Consider the following 21805-nt stretch of genomic DNA (forward strand, 5'->3'; position numbering starts at 1 on the left):
AACATGAAATACAGCAAGAATTTATTACTGATAAATTTGGTCCACATTAAGGATGGGAAAAGCGCCGAAGAAGCCATAGCAGTTAGGGCAGTGCCAACACAAAGAAACACAAGTGTCCCTGGATTAAACTGAGTCCTGCACATCCTAAGATGAGGCACCACGACAGCCCTGTCTTCTGCTCAGGAAACAAAGAAAGCAGTCTCTGCTCAATCCTACTTGAGTTCTCTCCACCTTAAGGGAGCAGGAGGGACTGAAGGATGGAAGGAGTGCTTCTGGGAAGCCAGGAAGTTTCCTGGCAGCTCCCAAATTTCTCAGTGGAGCTTTTTGTTTCCACGAGAGTCATTGAAACAAGGCCTGAACAAAAACAGGGCTTCTCTCATGGAAGCATCTCTGAGTCAGACACACTGCATTGACTTTTCCACCAAGCACAATTTCAATGGGCACCATACACTTGAGAGAAGGCATTGCAGTTGGCAGGCTTGTCTGAAACAGGAGGCTCTGCAGCCCTTAGCCAGCAGCCATCTAAACAACCTGTGCCAAGGCTCTGATTTCATTCTGGCAGAGAAAAAGATTCACCAACATTTGTGGCTACATCAGCTTTTTCACCCTCAGTGCAGAAGGCACATTAAAACCCACCATAAACAAACAGCACCAGCTCCAAGGGCTGTGGCAGATGAAGCCATTTGGGGTGTGATCAGACAGAGAAATATTCAAAGACATGGCTCTCCTAGGGCTTTCCACAGGAAATTCAGCTCACTGGTTTGTTAGACAGGATTGCTCAGGGCAGGCACATCTAGCATTGAGTCCTTTCCCAGTTCACTGTCACCCTCTGTTTTTCCTCTTCTAACCCCCTTGTTCTTTAAAACACTTCAATAATGGAGCTGGAAAATAAACATTTCTTCATGGTACCTTCAATCTTCAGAGATTTTCAGGTCTATACTGAAGGCTTAATGAAATAAGCACTCAACAACTCAGCTCTTATTTGTACTTTAGAGTCTGTTTTTTGCTACCAAAATAATTATAAAATATTTGTCCCATTTCTTACAAGCAATTCTTCAAAAAGCTAAGAAAAACAGAGGAAACCCTTAGTATATGGAGGTGATTTTGAAGGAAAAAGAAGATTCAGATTGCAGATTCAGAAAATCTGACTCCAAAAGAATAATTTTTTTTCATATTTCTCTCTTACCACAGTCACTTCAAACTTCAGTAAGAAGATAGTTGAAGATCAGTGACAACACCATAGCTGAGCTGGAGGATGGGCTATATAAGATGAGTACTTAAAATACTATTTAAGGAGGAAAATTCTTCATTGGTCAGGGAAGAAGTATACAATGTGATATGGCCATTGCAGGCAGAACTACAAGAAATACTCACGAAGACATCACACTAAAAGCACTGTCAACGCTGCCAACATTCCACAAGTTTGGCCAGCTAAAACCTTGGCTGGCTAATAAAATAAATATTGAATGCTTGGTTCCCCTCCCCACTGCCATTTCCACTGTAACTTTCAGTGCTTATAAAAACCTGAGACAAAGCCATCATCTTTTTATTTATTGCACAGGTACAGAAAGTGATTACAGCATACACTACACAGTACAATCATCTAATTCTCACCCTTGCATTTTCAAACCTGTTTTTTGAAGAAGAGTCAGCCAAATTGGGTATTTGCCACAGACCCTGCAAACAGGCCACAGAGCTATGTGCTTCCTTTGCCCTCAAGTTACAATGGATCAGCACTTACTTGTATTTGGACAGGGGCTGGTAAAGGTAACCCCATGAAAAGACTGGAGTGAAAATCTTAAAGGTTTGTTTTCCTCACACTGACTTTACTAAGAAACACTGATTTGATGTTGCATCTCTTTTCTCAAGAGATTGCAGGATGGATGACAGCTCATATTAGGCAGTGAGGACCTAATTAATTATATTACTTATATTATATTACTTGCATACTCTCCACATAGGACAGGTCTATGCTCTTGCTAACTGCAGGTGAGCTGCTCTTCATGCAGATGAGGCAAACTGGACGATTCAGCAGAGGTGATACAAACTTGTCTGCTAAGCAAAAACACACACAACAAAATCTCATTTATCCAGAATAAAGCACTTTAACTACACTGGTATGTCTTTGCCTTCTCTGCACACATAACTTATTGACATAACCCTCATTTCTTCCGGTTTCACCAAGATCTCACCCAGCATGACACATTTACACATGATCTTGACTTTATTCAGTAAGCTTTTAATTATTAAAAGAAACCAAATGCTGCCTCTATAAATGAGTCTGCACATTTTGTTTTCTCAAAGGTCTTACTACCTTTGAAAATTCATTCTACCCCTGCTACAACACAATCTTCGAAAAAACCCAGATGCTATCTTTGGCAACATCATCATGTCAGCTACTACAAATGGTAAAACATATGTCTTGGGCTAATTTCTGGCAGATTCTTCCCTCTAAATACATGCAGAGGAACCAGCTCACAGTAGAACTAAGAAACACAGTTCTCTGCACCCTCTCCAAGGCCATGAACCCAAAAGGGGATCCAGGGATGGAGTTCCTGGTACCTAGCTACCATCCTAAATTCTGTCCTTCCATATTCTGAATTAAAGGAATATGGTCAATTGTTCTATAACTGAACAAGCACCACAAAGATGATGATGATGCTAAAATGAAGTATGAAGGGAATAACAGGAAAGGATCTTCAAGCTGCTCCAGCTTGTTTGGGTAAAAATTGTTGCTCATGTGAAAGAAGTTTCCTCCCCAAGTCAAGGGCAGCAGATTATTCTTTTGCTTAGAGTGCTTTGAGCTTCTCTTCCTAACATTCAGACACACCAGGCAATCATGCCAGGCACACAGTGAAGTAAAAGCATCACACTGTCTACCAGACAGTGGTACATTGTTTATTCATGCTGAATAAGCATCAGGCAAATGAAAGCTGGTGCCCAGGTCCCTCCAGACTCACTTAAGCAACTTTGATTCTCCTTTTCATTTTCATGGTCAGAAAACCTTAGAGGGCCCAGGAACCCATTATAGCCAACAGGAGTTAAAGCTTTTAGCTGCAGCACAAAGCTTCTAGCTGTAAATAAATAAACAGAAATAAGGAGACAAAGCATTGGAAAACTGATCAGGAAAGAGGTTATTCCCAAATTCAGCTTGTTTCTATATTTACAACAAACTTGGCATGGATTAGTCAGTGCTAGAATCTTCTTTCCTAGGGAATGCCGGAGTAATGTTTGTTGTACTGCAAAACCTTGGTCAGAAGTGATAAGATTATTTCATCCCTTCATACTATTTTCTAACTAATGATGTTACAAATAAAGAACTTCTTTTAAATTAAATATACCCTTATATTTGCATGACTTAAAAATATGCTGTCCACCCACACTCAGCCACCCACTTGTATGACCAATAACTGTATACCCTGGCAAATAAAATAATCTCTCCCTATCTTGAAATGAGAATACCCAGAAATCTTCTGTGCTCTACATGCTCTAGACAGTAAAATCACAATATTTGGGATATAGTTTTATCATGTGGTAGGTTTACCCTGCCAAATCTTTACTCAACCAGACTACAAAACAAAATAAAGCAGGCACTCTCTAGCCTATTCAGGCAAAGAGACAAGAGGGCAGGGAGCACAGAGACAATATTGAAGGAACTTGGAGCCACAGGAGCTGATGTTGCAGCTCTTGCTTTCAGAGCAAGTTTTTCCTTACAAAGTGTTTCAATTAAGCTCTTGGACTGTGCACTGGAAGAGGGGTATATATGCCTCAGCCTGCACTTTAAATAGAGTGATATGTTAAAAGTTTAGTTTTTAATTCCTAGTGTTTTTGAACTTAGAAAATTAAGCTATCTAAAGCATGAGCAAGAACCAAGTCACTGAGTCACTCAGCCTTTCTAAAATCTTCATTGCAGGATTTTCTGTCACAGCAAAGACCTATTCCAGAGACTCGTTTCCTCCATAAGCTCCTGTGGGCGTGTGCAACTACCTGATTCTTGCAAGCTTGAGTTTAATCTTGTTCTGCTGCCACCCCTTTTCTTGCCACCCAGTGCCAAGGAGCTGATGATGAATGTTAAGTCAGTGGCATGCTCCTGGGGTAAGATGAGAAGTGAAGGGGTTTGTGTGAGGCACCGAACAAGCCCAGGGCCAGGGAGTAGGGAAAGGTAAGAAAATTGCACTGGATGAAGAAACAGGGTGTCAAGAACGGTGAGATGTGAATGACAAACACATTCGCTGAGGAAAAGGTCTGGGAAAACCCCAACCAACCTGGATCTTGGATTAATCTTTAATTTCTCTGTGCATTTCCTTTTGCAAAGTCTGTCAGCAGCACTAAGGCTGATGTTTGTTTAGGATGCCTGAAAACATTAATTATTAATCACAAACGAAATAAAGTAGACCTGGAAAAGGTACAGAGAGCTCAACAAGGATGATAAAAGACCTTGAGAAGCTTCTGTGAAAAGAATGACTAGACATACTAACTCTTCATCCTGGGAAAGAAGGGAATGGGATAAATATTTACAAAAATGCACACAAGTGTGCAGGGAGAAGACAAGCAGAGGAGAGAAAACAAACAATCCTCTCTCCACAAAGAGCTACAGAACATCAAACAGAACTCACTGGTGACAGACTCCCTGCAAAAAAATACAGCAGCAATTCTTCATTCTTCCCACTGTACGGACTTACACTGTGTTGCAGGTGAGGCATGATGGAATTTTACATAAGTTCAAAAGCAAACTGCTGAATTTTCCTTTCGTTTTTTGCCCCATGGTTTCTCAATCTGAGAACCTTTTTTGGAGAAACCAATGTTTTCACACATGAATGATACGTAGCTCTAATATGGATTAGCAGCTTTGTTTGCTATTTTAATATTGACTTTAAATAATTGTGTGGTTTCTTGTCATTCATTTTTAAAGGCCATTCAGGGTGAGGAAATGTCACATTCCCCCTCTGAGCATCACAGTGTTTAACAGCTTCTAATAAAAAAAACACTGGATGACATAAGACTATTGCTCTGCAAATGAAAAGCACCTATTAATCAGGCAAGCCCTAGCAAACGAACAGCTTTGTTGGTTTGATAAGTTTCTAACTGAAGCACAACATTAATCCCACATATCCCTCTGCTGATGCAGCAAAAGAGGTTCTGCAGACCATATCTTGCTAATTTCATGGAGCTGCTTCACTAGACGAAGAAAGAAAACTCATTCTGTGGAATCAACTTGATCACCTCATGTTGAAAATCCAGAGGCAGCACTGAGGTGACTACAGTGACACAGAGGTAATTATCAGGTGGGGGACATCACCAGAAGATCAGCTGATAAAAATGTTCTGTGGCAGGAGTGCTGCTGGAGAGGAACAGCAGACGAAGAGCAAGGAAGACAAATGGCCCTTCTAGAAAATGGTTTACAAAGCCACTACTTGTAAGAGGTCTGATGAGATAGTGTGTGTAAATGTTTTATAGCTGAGAGGCTCAAAGCTCCAGCAGTGCAAGCAAAGTCATGTACGTTTTCTTTTTCATGTAGGGCAAGCAGTCTGGAACACATGTCCCACCAATGACCTCGACTCTGGCCCAGAGGGGCTGTCTCTGGTTGAAAAGATGATTCATTCATCCTGCTGGAAGGGCTGAATGAATAGGCAGTATTCAGACTGCAGAACACTTATCACTTGGGATTCCCTGGAAATTTAGGGCTGACATGACTGGGACAGTAACCACGCGCTTTTGTTCCTAGCTCCTTGAACAGAAATGTCTCCTTGCATCCTTCAGTGGTTCCCACAAATCATGTCGATTTTTACGGCTGGCTAATAATTACTGCTCGACTTCTGCAGGGCTTCACGATGAAAAGTAGTGTATTTCTGAAAGCTCAGGGCACAAAACTTACAGAATAAATCACTATCTGTCAGGCAGCAACAAAATCCAGCCATGGCAGGCCCTTGAATATACGCATCCGGGTAGTGCTTAACTTTATTTGTTTAGGAATAGAAAGTTTTGTTCTGCTTTTTGTTAATAGAGAATACTAAAAACTGCCAATAATGAAAAAGGAGCAAAACAAGTAACTGTCACAAATCACACTTTGTCTAGAAGTGTGTCAACATCTCTCACACATACAGAGCTATCTGAAATGCCATTAGGGTTACACAGTTACACCTCAGGAGTTGAGCTGTCAAAGAAAAGAGGGATAACTGCATAATCCTAACTGGGTCTCCTTCTGCATATATAGGCTACTGCAAAATATATTTTGTTTTTCCCATTCCCTCTGTCTAGATTATCTCAGTATCTACTGCACCAGCTGCCCAGCCATTCCCACATCTCTCAGCAAGCCAGTGCAGAGTAACTGGCTGCAAGATACTTGTCCCAGATCCAGTCACAAAAACACAAAATCACCTGAATTTATTCACCCTGAGCTCTGAGACAAGGTTTGTCCTGGGCAGCGCCCAGACTGTAGTACAAAAAATCATACTGAGACTCCTAACAGCCCGTGCAACAGACCCCATGCAGAACACCTTTCTCTGAAGTCCAGAGACCCTCCAAAAATTATCAGAAGCAATAAATCATTATTGCTTTCTCTGCATCTAGACTTGCACCATGTGAAACCATGTGAAACACCTTCACAACTGTAAGAATGCACCTATGAATAATCAGGCAGTAAATTCAGTAAGATACAAACTAACTGCATTGGGAGCATTTTTCTAGGGTAGAGGATTGAAGTGTTTTCCAGCATCACTGGGTACCCTACATAAGAACTGACAAAGATCAAGAAATTACGAAAAACACTTTTTTTTTTACAGAATATTTACATATTATAAAAAAATTACTTTGCTGCTGTCCTTTTAGCTGCTACCAGTTTGAAACACTACACATGGGTGGGGTTGCAGCACAAACTAGAATAAAGAAATCCCAAAAGCTCCTTTTCCTGAAGCACTGCTAGGATCAAACGCTACTGTGTGCATGCCAATTGGCAAAGATTTTCAGAGAGGATTTACTCTGGTGCTTTGTCAGTAGTCCTCTGTGAATATTAAAAAAAGTCAGGAGATTTTACTTGAAACAAATTTTTGCAGTCCTCAAGACTGCAAAATTCAATTTTGATTTTTTCAAATTTCTCATCAGTTTAGAGGGCTTTACTTGTGAAGTGCATATTGTAAACATCAGGGCAATAAAAACAACAATATCCACTTCACTATATTTGACATATATTTGACATGATCAGCAAAAAAAAAAATTACCATTTAAAAAATACATCTGATGTTTCAGACATCAACCACTCAAATGATACACTGCTTTGAAGAATGCAGTGCACTTCATTTTGTTGTACCACTTCCAAGGAACATTGCTCACAACCACCTGCAGCTTCTGAAATGCAGGTGGTATTTTCCCCTTATCCACAGCAAGAGAACTACTGAGGTATGCTTTTAAATAGAAGGTTTCTATCAATACTTAATGAACACAAAGGTGACAGGAAGTTACTGTATAATCAGTTCTCTCCACATAGTTAATATTTCATTGCTCTCTCTGTTTCCTAGCATGAAAACCAACATGGCTCTATTTTCTTTGGCTCTTGACCTTGTACTACTTTTTTCCACTGATTTACCTGTTCAAAACCCCAGGAGGCTTTAATGTGAAAGATTTCCAAAGACAACAGGAATTATGAACACTGTCCAAAGCTCTCCTATCACACCAGAATAATCTTCTGATTACCAGAGAGGTACAGAAAGAGCTCACATGAGGAACAATCAGTGCAGCATTCATAGTCTTCTAATTCCCAGACTAGTTCTCAGTCAATGGTATAAAAAACCACAAGAGAAAATACTCCAAAGACATGGTACAAGAACACTTCTCACTCCACCTCTTCTTAAAATCTAGATTGGAAAATTAATTGCAATTTAACTCCCAACATTTGTTTTTCAGCATTTCAGCAACTGCCAGACAAGACACATGATCATAAGAACAGGGGCAGGAGCAAAGCCCAGTGATGCAGCCATGGTATAGAATATACATTAATTATATTAATGGACACACCTATCTCTGCAAATCATTATCAAGTGTTAATGCAAAGCCAAATTAGGTACAAAAGGGCAGAACTGGACTTTTATACAATAAAACGAATAGCCAGTCCCTTGGTAGGAAGAAGTCTAAGCACTCAACATGTTCCTGAGAGGGAGGAAGAGCTGAGCAGTCCAGCCTAGAGGCAAAAAACAGAACAATACCTGTGTGGAGAGCTAGGGAGACAAGGAGAGCTTTCTTCTCCATAGTCAAGATGCCTCTATCCTTACCCAACCCCTAAGTGCAGCATTCTGTCTAACTGGCAATCCTTGTGCTTCTGAAAATTCTACTTTTAACACTTTTCTGAAGGTGTGGGCTTGGTCCTACCAACAGAGCCAGGCATGTCTGCTGGGAAATCACCAACGTGCATCAACAATCCCTGACATACAGCTCCTGAGACAAGGATGTTTTTCTTCTGCAAGTAAGCCAGGCAAAGATATTTGGGGTGTTACACTGTTAAATTCTTCAATCCTTCACTGTTCATGTCCTGTAAGCAGGCTAAAAAAACAAAACAAAACAAAGCAAACAAACAAAAAAAAACCCCCACAAAACCACAAAAACAAATTCACCCTACCTACCACACCACAAAAAAAAATGGAACTTCATGTATTTAAGAGCTGGAGATACCCAGTATATTTTCTCACTGTAAATCAAGTTTTTTTCCTCAGCAGCTAAGAATGAGCTGTATCCTAAATTTTCTAATACCCCCACAGATTACTGACCTGCATTACCTTGGTCACTGTCTATTTGCAGGACTGAAAATACATGACACTATAAAATTACTGGATGCAGTACAGCATCATACACAACATATTGACATCACATGTGGCAAAGCACCAGACACAGCTGACTTCCATGAGTTAGCATGTTTTAGCCATGTAATGTTTTCAAGATCAATTCATGAACAGGAGATTAGGCACTCAGATGAGATCTTTCATGATTTCATTTTAATCCCTTCTGGCTACTTTTCTCTGCATCTTGTCCTACATGCAGAAATACATACATACAGAATTCCAGAGTTTCTCAAGGATTTTCATGTGTGCTTTGATGGGGGCTCATGTTTGCAATAGTGAATCAACACATCAGTCAATAAAGCTGCCTCCCTGAGGAATTACAAATATGGCATAACTGTGATGCAGGAATACATCTACAAGAATGAAACAGCAACGTAAGGAGTACATTACACACTACTTTAATTGCACCCTCTTTACAGAGAGGACAACAATGGAACCTGGTAAAGAGATGATAAATGTTTTCTGCATTTAGCAACACCGGCTTCCATTTTACTTCCCTTGTCATCTCTGCGCCAGAAACCCTGAAATAACCAGCATCACTGCAGTTGTAATGACTTGAACACCCACCTCAATCACATACAGAAAAAAGCCTAATTTTGTAGGCTTTGGTGCTTTTAAATGATGTTTGTTACCATGAGAACTCGATTAAAATGCCACCCACAAGCTTGCAGAAAGGGGGTAAAAACAACAACAAAACAAAACCAAACAAAAAAAAAAATCTACTTTTAATCAGTGGTAGTACACTTGCTGCATTGCAGCATTCTCACAAGCTCCCCAGCCTTCTGCAGTAAGAGGCAGCACAGACACCCAGAGAGATATATTCTGCTGAATACTTTATTCAGGATAAAATTTAGCTGACAGTTCAGTTGCTGTCCAGTACTTTTATACAATATTCTATTCAAGGAGTATAAAGCACACATACATGCTCTACACCATGATATAAAGTTTGATTTGACAACCAAACAATTACATGTATGTTAAATGTGAAGGCAATTCTGACAGCCACCCAAGACAAAAAGGTTTTTTGTTGATATCTGAGATAAATCAAAGCTATGGAACCCTCTGCTTTCCCCTTCATCCTACCAATTTGTTAGCTTTATAAATGTATGCTGATTTTTATGAACATTTACTTCTAGAAACTCAAGTGATAGTACTGTATCTTCTAGGCTTCTTGTTTGGTTGGTTTTTTTTTTTTTTTTAAATTCACAGCCTAATGTTTGGATTAATGGACATGGACACTGCATTCCTGCAGCATGACTAGGAGTCAGAGTTTGCACCACAAGCCTTCAGCCATGTCAAATCAGATAATTAGACTGTGGCTGAAACAAAAGCCAGCAACAAACCACACCAAGCAGCTTGGTCAGCAGTGTGTGTGTGTTAAATGCCACAACTGGTGCAGTCTGTAGGAACAGCCTGCAGGCAGTGGTGGGCAAGAAAGGGGGAAGAGTTTCACACCTCTGATCAGAACAACTTACTAGGCACTTACTCAAAAGGAGTCATGTCACAGAGCTCTCTCTTAAAAGACATATCTATTCCTTCACAGGACAGAAATGATTGCTACTGTAATTAAGAGATCAGCCAAACTGTATCTCATTGAGGATATAATAAATTTCCCTGTCAAAGATCAGACACTCTCTCCACAACACTGCCCATATTGGAGCATTAGGCATCCTTTAAGCTTCAAAAGCAGCAGTTCCATCAGAGAAAATCCATCAGCCAGAGAGAGACAGCACAAACATGAACTATGCCAGAAACCCTGGATACCATCTTCTCAAAAGGAAAATGTAAACTGAGTTGAAACAAGGGGGATAAAATAGACCTTTGACATAGCTTCAGTGGAGCAGGCAGGTCTCCCAGTCCTTCACTTGCATCTTTAAACATTAAGAGTTGCTCTCTCCATTTTGAATGTTGTGTAGTGTGTGCACTTGCAGCTGTACTTTCACCTGCCGTGAGTTAAGCATGGCAGATGACAAAGGGTTCCACTAGAGGAGGGAACAAATCCATGCACCTGTAGCAGTGGAGAGCCTAAAAGACAGATGCCCTATCCAAATCACACAGGCTGCATGGGAAGGTTGTAGCACCAAGGCTGGGGGAAACACAAATATCTTCCAGTGGAGGCTCTCAGCTATGTAAAAAAATACAAGTGTATTTTCCTGAACTTAGAACACCTGATGTGGAGAGTGTCACAACCCCCATCAGGCAAAATCCTAAAAAAGACATTTTATGACACTGTCAGTCATATTTTGGGGAAGAGTTCTAAGGAACATCTATCACAGATAATTTCACTACTTACTCCACCTCCAAATCTGTACCCACTGACTGCCTGGAGGTCCATGTCAACCCCTCCCTGCTCCTGGATACGTACAGAACTGACTCCCACCAACTCCCATGGGCTGTACACCACACAGGCAAACGATATGCAAAGCTTGACCCTATATACTCAGAAGACCAGGGGCATATCATACTGGAGGGTGAGACGTGCTGCAAAGAGATATGAGAAGAGAGCTGAGCAGATGACAGAACAATCAGAATGCCATTAGCCATGGCCAAGCTCTATGCAGCCCACTTTCATACTGATGACCCACAACACAGTGTCTGTGCCAGTTTAGGCCAAGAGAATCAGCTCAGACAGCCCCTTGGCTCAATGGCATAATTTTTTATTGCTATTCCTCCTCCCCTTCTTTCTGCTAATTGCAGTGATCATGCCCCCGTAGAGTTGCAAATAAGAGAAGAATAATGCTTATGATCATCCCAACCTCCCACTGACAAAAAACCACTGTGTTTAAGAAAAAGCTTGACTTATCCTTCATAGGCAGGGATTTACCAGATTAGTAACATTAGAAACTTTTTAAAATAGATTTCCATCTTATTATGTACAGACTGCTAAGACCATGATTGTCTTATGTCTTCTATGGATTATTGTCAATTTATTATTTTATTGTCAATTTATTATTTTATTGCCTTTTTCCATTAGGCATTACCTGCATAGACTTTGCTAAAGTTGATCAAAGGATGAAGAATTTCATGCACAAGTGGAAGTGCCTTCAAGATTATTTCACTCAAAAAAGAGGTTTTCTTCCTCGTACAATTGTGGTGTAATATAGGTATTCCTACAACCACAAGGATCTTTAGAAAGGCAGAGCAGTTTTATGGTTAAGGCACTGAGATCCAAGATTAGAATTAGTCCAGGACTCTGCTGCTTACCTGGCACTATTATCTTGAATTTACGAATAAACAAGCCTATGCCTCAGTTCTCCCAGCTGTGAATCATATATTACGATATTCACATGGTGTGTAACATGCCTATTTATGCTGCTAACCCTTCAAGGTCTCTTCCACATGTGCAAGGATGCTCTGGCTCCCAAGCAAAACCTTTGGATCCAGGTTTCAGAAAGCTTTGCTCAAGGAAGGACATTTATCAGACACAGCATCTGAATGACGGCAGTATGATAAACTCAAAGCCACAAAAAGGAGACTCAAAAGGAAGGACTGCAACACTGGCCACTGACACCAGAGCCTGAGAGTCCTCCAGAGCACACAGGGGAAACAGAGGGGTCTGGGGCACTGTGTGCCTGCTGGACAGCTCTGGGGACAGAGGCTGCCCTGAACTCTGGCTGAAAGGGAACCTGATCCCTTAAAACTCTTGGTTATCAGCCAGGACTGATAGAATAGCCACAGTTTAAAATTCAGATGTGAAGCCTCTGACAAAGGTTGCATCCAACAGACTACATTAAGGAATCCCTGCTGTTAGTATTATCACAGAAACAAACAAAAATGCAGACTCTTATTTCAACTCCAGGCTGCTGGCCTGACCAACTGGCTTGTCTCTAAATTACTTCTTTCACAGATACTCCACAGCACTTCCCACATCTTTCCTCCAGGAATCTATATCAAGCTTGCTGCATTTCTTCTTCTGATGGATGCTCATTTCCAAAAATACTTGTACAAAGCACTGTCTTTGGTAGGAATTAAAAATGTGATACAATATAGTGCCAGAATTCATTTAAGAAAACAGGAAGCACAAGGTATTCATCAAGTCCCTGATAGCAATCTGCCTCCATATATACATAACAGGTCCTTCAGATTTCTCCCTGATGTTAAACCAGGATTGTAAACTGCCTGGTTGATTCTGCCAATCACCTTAGTTTAAGATACGTGAACACACAAACAACCCACAAATTCCTTATTTCTCTTACACTACTTGTGCTCCTTTTTTCTGTTTCTGCCTGTCTGCTGTGTCTATCCACACTCATAATTGTCAATCACACTGGCCAATTTCTACCATGTTTGACAGAAGGTTCTAAGCTCCTACCTACCACCTTAGGAAATCCACAGATGGATAAAAGAGAGGGAGGATAAATGCCTCTACAAAGGAATAAAACAAGAAGAGCTCAGACTGTACTTCTCCTGTCTGGCAGTATCCTGGTGGTCTGCTCAGTAGATGTGGAGCTCAATGCAGCCACAGTATACACTCTTTCTGGCCAAACTAACTGTCTAAGTACACACAGGTTTAGGATGAAACAAATGCTGGTTAACCTACAGAGAGAGAGAAGTCACTGCAGAAAGGACACAGGAAGTTGCTGAGAAAATGCAATGAAAGTCAGGAAACCCCAAAGATCCAAAGAGCAAATGGAGATAACGCTGTGAAGAACGAGGAAAAACAACACAGGTAAGGCAAAGTGGGTATGAAAGGAATACTCAAATGCTGGGAATCTGAAAAATCACAGTAGAGCATGGGAATCTTCCACAGGGAACCAAGAAGATGAGAAAACTAGCAGTACATGGCACCACATGAAAGCAATGTAGGAGCCGGAGAGATGGGGTGGAGAGATTGTATATAGGGTAGTGATAAACATCACAAGCTCTAAGCAGAGAGCCAACATGGATGCCACCCCACACTGACAAATAATACCCACTGTTTTTATTTTGAAAACAGTTCAACTGGCAACACCATTTCCAGCACTGAACTGAGCTCAAACCAAGAGAATGTCCTGACTTCAGGCATTTCAAAATACAGATTTACTCTGAAAGGTCTAAATACATTTCAGACTGCAAGAGAAGGCACTTTCATGACTTAACCAAATCTTCCTCACTCAGGCCAGAAAGAAATAGATGTTCTCATCTTTACTTGATGGTTTTACTGACAGCTGGAAGCCAGTTACCTGCACATTCAGAACCTAGGGGAGAAAAGGGCCAGCAGGGTGGTCCAAGTCTATTCTAAGGCCAACATTTACATTAGTTTTAAATGGAGCCAAACTATTTTGTCCATTTTTGTTACTTACTGCTGTGAACTATATGCAGAAATAGAGCTGCATTACTAACTAGACTTTTGCTGTATTTGGGAAAGCAACATTCCCAGTAGAAAACATACAAAAACAGCAGAGACAAACGAGAGGTAAAGCTGACCTCCTGTATTTTACAATTCACACTGGAGTTTAAATTAAAACATTCCCCCCCCCACCAAGTAAAATAGGATTTGATCCCTTGTAGGCTGCATATCCTATGAGGACACAATTTCCCAGCATGAACTGTAGAGTCTCTAAGGTACTAATTACACTGGCAAATACAGTCTCACCAGTGTGTCCTTTCTGGCTGATCTGTGGAGATTTGGCTGAAAGCTCCTTGGGGTCTGGAACAACTCTGCTGTTTGAGCACACAGCATCTAACACAACAATGATCTAATCCAGACTTGGACACCTAGTTATTAATATTATGATAGCTACAGCAATGAATCATGTAGCCTTCAGAAGAATCACAGCAAAAGCTGTTGTACACAGTATTTAGTTCTCAGGCATGCCACCATTAACCTTAGATTCAAAATCCTGTTGTGTCTAGCTTGTTTTCAGCACAGAGTCGATGTTCTTATGATTTTTAGCAGCCAAACTGATGCAAGAGTAAAAAAAAATTATATAAAAAGCTGTTTAAAAAAGAAAAACATTTTTTCTTGCCCCAAAGAAGTTACTAGTGAAATAAGAGTATCAGGGAGATGTTATTAAGAGTACACTGCAGGAAACTCAGAGTTGCAGGTATGGACAACACTAGGAATTAGTCATTGAAGCAGGACTCCTCATCAAAGTGTCTTGCAATTTACCCCACGTTTCCCACACAGACATTGCAAAAGGCAGAACAACTGGTAATCTTTCAGTAATGCCCTGAAGTCTTCTGATGTGAAATTCAAGGATGATTTGGAAAACAACAGAGACAAGCCATGTGAGGATCTCACTTTTCATATCAAGACCTCGCTTGAACATTAATTGCATGGTGTATTGTACTCCCCTGCCTGTGTAATTATTCCAGCTGTCCAAAATGTCATGGCTAGAGACTGGACAGAATTGTAACTTCCTGCTTCAGAAGGGACCAAAGTCTCTGAGGGATTAAAAATAAGAGAAAAAAAAGACTCATCCTAAGGAAGACAATTACTGTATTTTTTTGTAATGATTATGAAAGGTTTTATCAACTATACTGAAAAAAACATTAAGATTCAAACATCTGTTCTTCTCGTAAGTATCATTCCTCAATACAAACGAATCTGTGCCTCTCAAACTTCTCTCATGGAGAATGCTCACAGCACTTCCATTATTCCCACTATCTCTTTCAAAAGCATGTTTACTCTCATACCTGCTTAACTCCACTTAAAGAAGGCTTAACTCTGAGTGTCAGGTTCCCTAACACTGAACTTACAAGCTACATTGCTAAGGAACTTGTGACTTGCATTATGAAGCTATTTACAGGTATCCTGTGAAAGAAGGGCTGACCTGCACCACTCAGCAAGGACTTTTGGAAACTGACACTGTAATTTTTACAAGTGTGAGCAATTTCTTTTTCATATAGCTGTAAAGCTATAATCCTTAGCAAGACGATTGGTTTTCAAAATGATGTTCACAGCAAAAATTCAACCACCTTTAGAAGAGATGAGCTTCTATTCCATGGTGGCTTTTTTCCCTCCATGTCATCCAGGGGACAAAACTCACAGTTGTGAGAACTCAGCATTAGCACACTGAACTGGTTCCTGAGGTACAGGAGGGATTATGTTGACCTGACTGCTGGAGACACAGAAACAACTGCTGTAAGTGTTCACAAAACCAAAATGCATCTCAGCAACTTACCATCATTTGCTTAATTTTGCCCCTCTATAAAGTCACTTAAGTCCTGCGCAGAAATGGAAAAGTTCTGTATTAGGGTTGGCTGCTGATCCTGACAAAGGAATCAAGCACAAGCTGCAACACACAGGACAACTGTTTCCCCTCCTTACCAATCTCTTCCTTGAAATTAAACTCTGTGGCTCTTCATAACAGAGGGGAAAGGAAGGATGACATTTCCTTCTTCCTCTCCCCTCCTGGTCTCTCTGGCCCACCTCTTGCATCCATAGAGTTGGGAAGAGGCTTACTGAAAAGCTGCAGCAAGTCAGGTCACCTGTCTGTCATCTTCTGCCTGAATTGCTTTGCTTCTTGACTGTAAACAGGTTTTAAGCATCTACTAATGACTCAGTCTGTTACACAGGAGTATTACTAATACCACCACCGTCATCAGTATGATTTGACAGTAACAGAGGATATTCTGTGTCCTTCCCACTGCTTGATGATCCTGTCTGAATCCTTTCAAAATGTAGCAAATTCTACTTCTGATAGTTCACAAATACAAGTAACAGAATATTCAAAACAGTTTATGTTCAAAATGGGTGTTTGCAAATGAATGGATGTGAAGATAATGACTATTAAGACAATCAGAAGAAAGAAGGGAAGAGAAGCTGATCACAAAATTGATGACAGCCCTCTATTAAACGAGGAAAGAGGTAGATTGATGCTAAGTGATAAACACAAAGGAGGAAATCACAAAGGCTACTTTGGTACAAGGACCTTTTGTAAGTTTTACTCAGAAACTAAAAGTTTCTTGCAAGTGAGATTGTAGAAAAGCCTACTGGTTGGCTGGAGACTATTTTTCAGAGGAAAGCTGATGAAGGAGGAATGGATGCCCCACTGACAGTAAGTGTGCCAAGAGTCTCCTTCAGCTCCATGTCATCCCACCCAGCTGGGGACGCCTCATTGCAGCCCTCCCAGTGCCAAGCAGAAGACACTCAATGTGCATGGGAAAAGAGAAGACAATGCCAATAACGCTGCTGAGCTCCACCGTGCAACTCTGCCCATTTGCCAACTTTCCCTAGTGCTACATCACTGCAAAACAAACCAACCCAAAGTAAGCAAAACAAAAAACAAGAACATCTCTATTGATTAGGGAAATTTCTAACCCTAAAACACAAGCTATGGTGTACGTATGCTCTGTACAAAGTTCATCTAAGAAGAGCCTGTATCCAAAGAGGTTCCAGCCTAAATGAACAAAGCATCAACACACAAATGTTCTCCCTGAGTACACTGCATGCTCAGCTTGACCTCCTGCTGCCCTCAAGGCTCTGTTCTGGATGGCTGCTGACAAGCTTCATCCCCATCTATGTGCCTTCCCTTCTGAGCATGAGTAGGTTCACAGTAGAAAAAGAAATTCAAACAATGCTTACACTCAAGATTTTACTCAAAATCACCTGTAATCTCAATGTGACAGAGCTTTACGAATGTGGTAAAAATTCCCCTCTCCTGCTTAGAAACAGCCTCAGAGGAGCAAATGGTCTTGGCACCTTCATGTTTTGGGGTCCCTTCAGAAAGACAGCTCCTTCTGTCAGAAGGAGGTGCTGAGCTTGTTCACAATGCACAGGGAATCACAGGGCCCAGTGACCAGCATGAAGAGTCACTGCAGCAGCCCCAGAAGCACCAAAAGCAAAATCACAGTATCAGAGAATGCTGTAATTCCTCCAAAGCTGAATCCTCAGCTCCAAATGCTGCAAACAGGCTGTGCCGACATCCCAGCTCAGAGGAACATGAGCTTTATCATCCATTCCTGATGCCGTCTGTGCCACCTTCCTGGTTCTGTTGCTCCTCCTTTCCATGCAGCCTTGGGGGATGCTCTTACACATGGGCCAAACACATCTCCTTTTGCTAAGCTCCTATCTCCTTTGTCACAACTTTCCCTGTCACACACCTGTGACACATTATTTCCACTGCTAATTCTCACTGTTAGTTTTAGTCATACAGAACCAAAGGACACGGGAGAGGCAGCAATGCTCCCAAGATCTTATACCCGTATTTTGTCTCCTAATCACCAATGTAGCAACCCTGTGAAGCAAATGCTACTTCTGATGTATGATTGTTTCTCCCTCTTTTCATTTCAGACTTGCCAACTTCTTAAACTGTCTGTGGCCTCCGAGCAGCATCAAGAGGCTATGGAGCATTCCATGGATATACTCCTTATTTCAGGAGCAATAATTTAGGTTTGTCAGTTAAGGGTGGGATCTGCAGAAACAATTTAAGCTTTGAACAGCAGCCAACTGAGAACTTACTTTATTGCTAGTGGAATACTACCAATAGTGAAATGGCAGCTGCAATAAAAGTGCCTGTTACTTTAAGTCTTACAGGCTAATTTAATCCTTCATTTAGTACTTGCACTGCTGCAAGGGTACTCTGAGGCCATGGGAAAATTCCTGAAGCGTGCAGGATCACTGCTTATGGTACTCCTCCTGCCTGGCAGAGGCTGGCAGGAGCCTGCAGGGTGCTGGACGTGCTGGCAGCCTCCAGGAGCCAATGCCAGGGCTGTGGTGGCTCCTGCCCTTCCACAGTTCGAGGCCCAGAAGGCAAATGGCTCCTTCCAAAATTGCTGGGCTGCCTGTGTTGTGCTTTCCAGGTGGAGGAGTAGCACTGAAATTCTGTGAAACAACAAGATGCACCTTAACCCTCAGGCACACCATATGTCTCAGAGACAGGAGAGGCTGGCACATAGACACTTTATGTGCCTCCACAGCACATGTCAGCCCTGTGGTGCCATGGCTTGTGAGAGAGAAAAGTTCACATATAGAAAGTCAACTGCCTTGTCCTTGTGTGTCTGCTTTTTACAGCCTACAAATGCACTGAGCCAAAACTGATTCTCTGTTTCAATTTCCTTCAAATTCATAAACCCAGGAGAGACTCCATGCTGAACTAAACTAGGGGGTGGTTGGGAAATTGATAGATTTACAGGCTTATAATAGCTCAAGTCCAAAACCAGCCTTGTACCCAATATATACACATAAAAGTGCACATGTGCATGTCCACACATATCCCACACCATACATTATTACCTTTTTTCATCCTGTAATATCAGCTTGCCTTCCTTTAAACCTGTGCTTGATCCTTCCATATTTTCTGTGCATCCTGGCAGCTATAGAAGCATGGCACTGACTACTCAAGAAGAATATGGGAGATTGATTTTGCTCACTGTTCAAGTATGATCTCACAGAAATGTGCCCTAAACTGCCACAATCCAGTTCCTTCCTTTTTATTAGTTACCACCAGAACAGAACTTTCATGCTCATGTATAGGTTGATGTACTCTTCAAAGGATGCAGAGTCTGAAACTCCTCTTGCTTGTTGGGCTGAGAGGACACCCAGGCAAGGGGACCACCATCCTGTTATGCCTTACATGAGCTTCTACAGGCATCTCCTCGTTCTGCTTGTGTTGCAAGGCCAGAGCAAACACACCACTTCTCCCCAAAATAATGACAGTATTTCCCCCTGCCCTGCCCAAGTTAAGTTACCAAGCAGAAGCTTTGGCACTTTGCCACCCTGCTCACACTGCGTTTCTTCCTTATGTTTCAGATTAGTTTTTTCAATTAAACTCTGTTCCCATTTGCTGGAGTTTGGCATTCTGTCTTTTATATTTTAAACTCATGCTTGTGAAAACAGCAACTATATTCACCTGAAAATCAAACTGAAATCAATACATGTGCATACAGAAATACTGACAAAACAAGTATCTGCTCATCTACATGACAAACCAGAGCAGAGTGCAGGGGCACTATCACCTCTCTCAGATGCTGTGCCATCGTATCATCACCATCTTAGGTCCTTTCCAGCCAGGGCTATAAGCAGGTTCTTGCTAAGCCAAAAGCAAGACAGCTGCTTTGTCAATGTGGCTCCCAGCAGATGCAGGAAGCTTTTAAAAAAAACCTACTTAAAATACTCCTATTTTTTACAAGTAGGAGTATTGCAAAAAAAGGAAGTAGCCCCAGAAAAATTAAATGTTTCAGGAGCTAGAGAAGTTTTCTCAAGCCTTCTTAATTTTTTTGAAGCAGCCTGCTTGTTAAACTATGCTAACAAGTTAAAAGGTCATACCTGGGTATGCAGATGACAGAATGCTGCGTCTGATTGTTAAACAAGGGAAACCCTCTGTTCCTACAAAGAAATAGAAAAATATGCTCACTATTTAGCATAAACTCAACACTGTAAGGGACTATAAAATGTCCTCACATCTTTTGTGTACATTTCTGTCTTTTCTCTCAGCTTTATTTCCCAAGACTCCTTAATTCAGATTCCCTGTTATGTCCAGCCTGCCTTGGGATGACCAAGGAGCTGCTTGCTCCCTAGCTGGCACTGGCTCTGAAAACCTGTCCATCAGGGAAGGCAAACAGAGCACAGCACAATTCCAGCCACTGAAAGAACTGTCAGAGCTGCAATATGCAGAGACACCGCTGCAGGGCAATCCCAAGCAGGAATGAGAAAAGCAGTTGTTAAAGATGTACAGAAAGCAATGGAAGAAGAGCAAGAGTCCCTCACTGACTTTACAGGAAGACACTTGAAAACAGCTGAGGATACCAAGGCAGGGAACTACTACAATTTCTTCTTTAAACTGTTTTTCTTGCCAAAGTTGTAGCAGAGGGTCTTAAGTTTAGCTGGTATAAGTAACAAAGATTACCACAGATGTTAGTGCCCTTTTTGTGACCCTCTTTAATCAGAGAGAAATGCCTGGGCAGTAAATGTAGTTAGCTTGCTGAAATAGCCTCTGCATGTCTCACCATACATCCTCTCTTCTTTCTCTTAGTCTTTGACCAGAGGACATTGGGGAAAACATTCCAGGTGCAAGCAGCAGACAGAAACCCAAGTGGCTCCTATCAGGAAGAAAGGAGTCTCCTCACCACATGTCCTTGAGAATCCCCAAGTATTACTGAGCCAGCTAGTACCATCACCTATATTTAAGGCTGTAGCTTCTCATGGCCAAGACACTTGTAACTTTCCTGACTTTAGTTGCTCAGAAATTAATTCCCTGCATAGGGTATCTGAGTCAAGTTAATCCATCTGTTTGAGAGTTCACTGTTTTAAAGCTTCAGGAAGAACAGGGCAGGCATTCCCAGGAACTAGAGCAATAAGAAACACATAATTAAACCAAATTAAAAAGAAAGATAGAAGGTAATAACAAAAAGTAAGATGTAAGTATGAAATCAGAAAGAATGATAATGCATACTCACAAAGGCATCTAACCTTAAGCTAGAAAGCAGTTCAGGGGTATTTTTATTATTTCCTGGACTGTCATCCTTTGTCACTGAATTAGTCACTTTGTCTGGACCACATCACTGGTATGGGGTTGTGCTAACTACAGTTTTCCATTAGTTTCCCCAGTTAACATCCAACAAGAACAGAAAGATTTTGCTGCCCTGAGGGGGAAGGTTTCATATGGTTCTAGCAGCAAATAAATGAAAAATTTGAAATGGAATCAATTCCACCTTACTGCAGAGGCTGTCAGGTAAGTGCACCATTCACTTACAAGCAATAATTAGTTACAGTAAATTAAATGTGGAAATGAGGCTCCAGCCAGCATCAACTCCACCAACCCACAGGACAAAGATGAACATTAAAATGAGCTAATTAAATTTTCTCTGGCTCAGCAGAAAGATCAAAGATCTTGACAGTTCTTGGGTTCAGCACGTGGCATCCCAACAGCTCTCGGATGTGTCACCACTGCAACATCAGGCCACATAGCCAGAACCAGAGGAGGTGGAACACCCCTCTTGGGAGGGGCAAGCACAGGAGACAGAGGCATTCAGCAGGGACATTAACAGCAGGATGGAGACACCTGCTACTTGGATGCCAGATGGTCAGATGGTGTTTTTACCAAAAAGAAATT

General features: G+C 41.4%; 1 protein-coding gene across 1 annotated transcript in view; it reads right to left on the reverse strand.

Annotated features, from left to right (window-relative positions):
- MAP2 (microtubule associated protein 2) overlaps positions 1–21805 on the reverse strand; it is a 128407-nt gene that overhangs the window by 75797 nt on the left and 30805 nt on the right. Inside the window, exon 3 of the mRNA XM_056496026.1 lies at positions 20020–20079. The gene's annotated coding sequence lies outside the window, so the exon portion shown is untranslated. The remainder of the gene's footprint in view (positions 1–20019; positions 20080–21805) is intronic.

The sequence above is a fragment of the Oenanthe melanoleuca genome, chromosome 7, assembly GCF_029582105.1.
Source record: "Oenanthe melanoleuca isolate GR-GAL-2019-014 chromosome 7, OMel1.0, whole genome shotgun sequence".
In the NCBI taxonomy this organism is placed as follows: Eukaryota; Metazoa; Chordata; class Aves; order Passeriformes; family Muscicapidae; genus Oenanthe; species Oenanthe melanoleuca.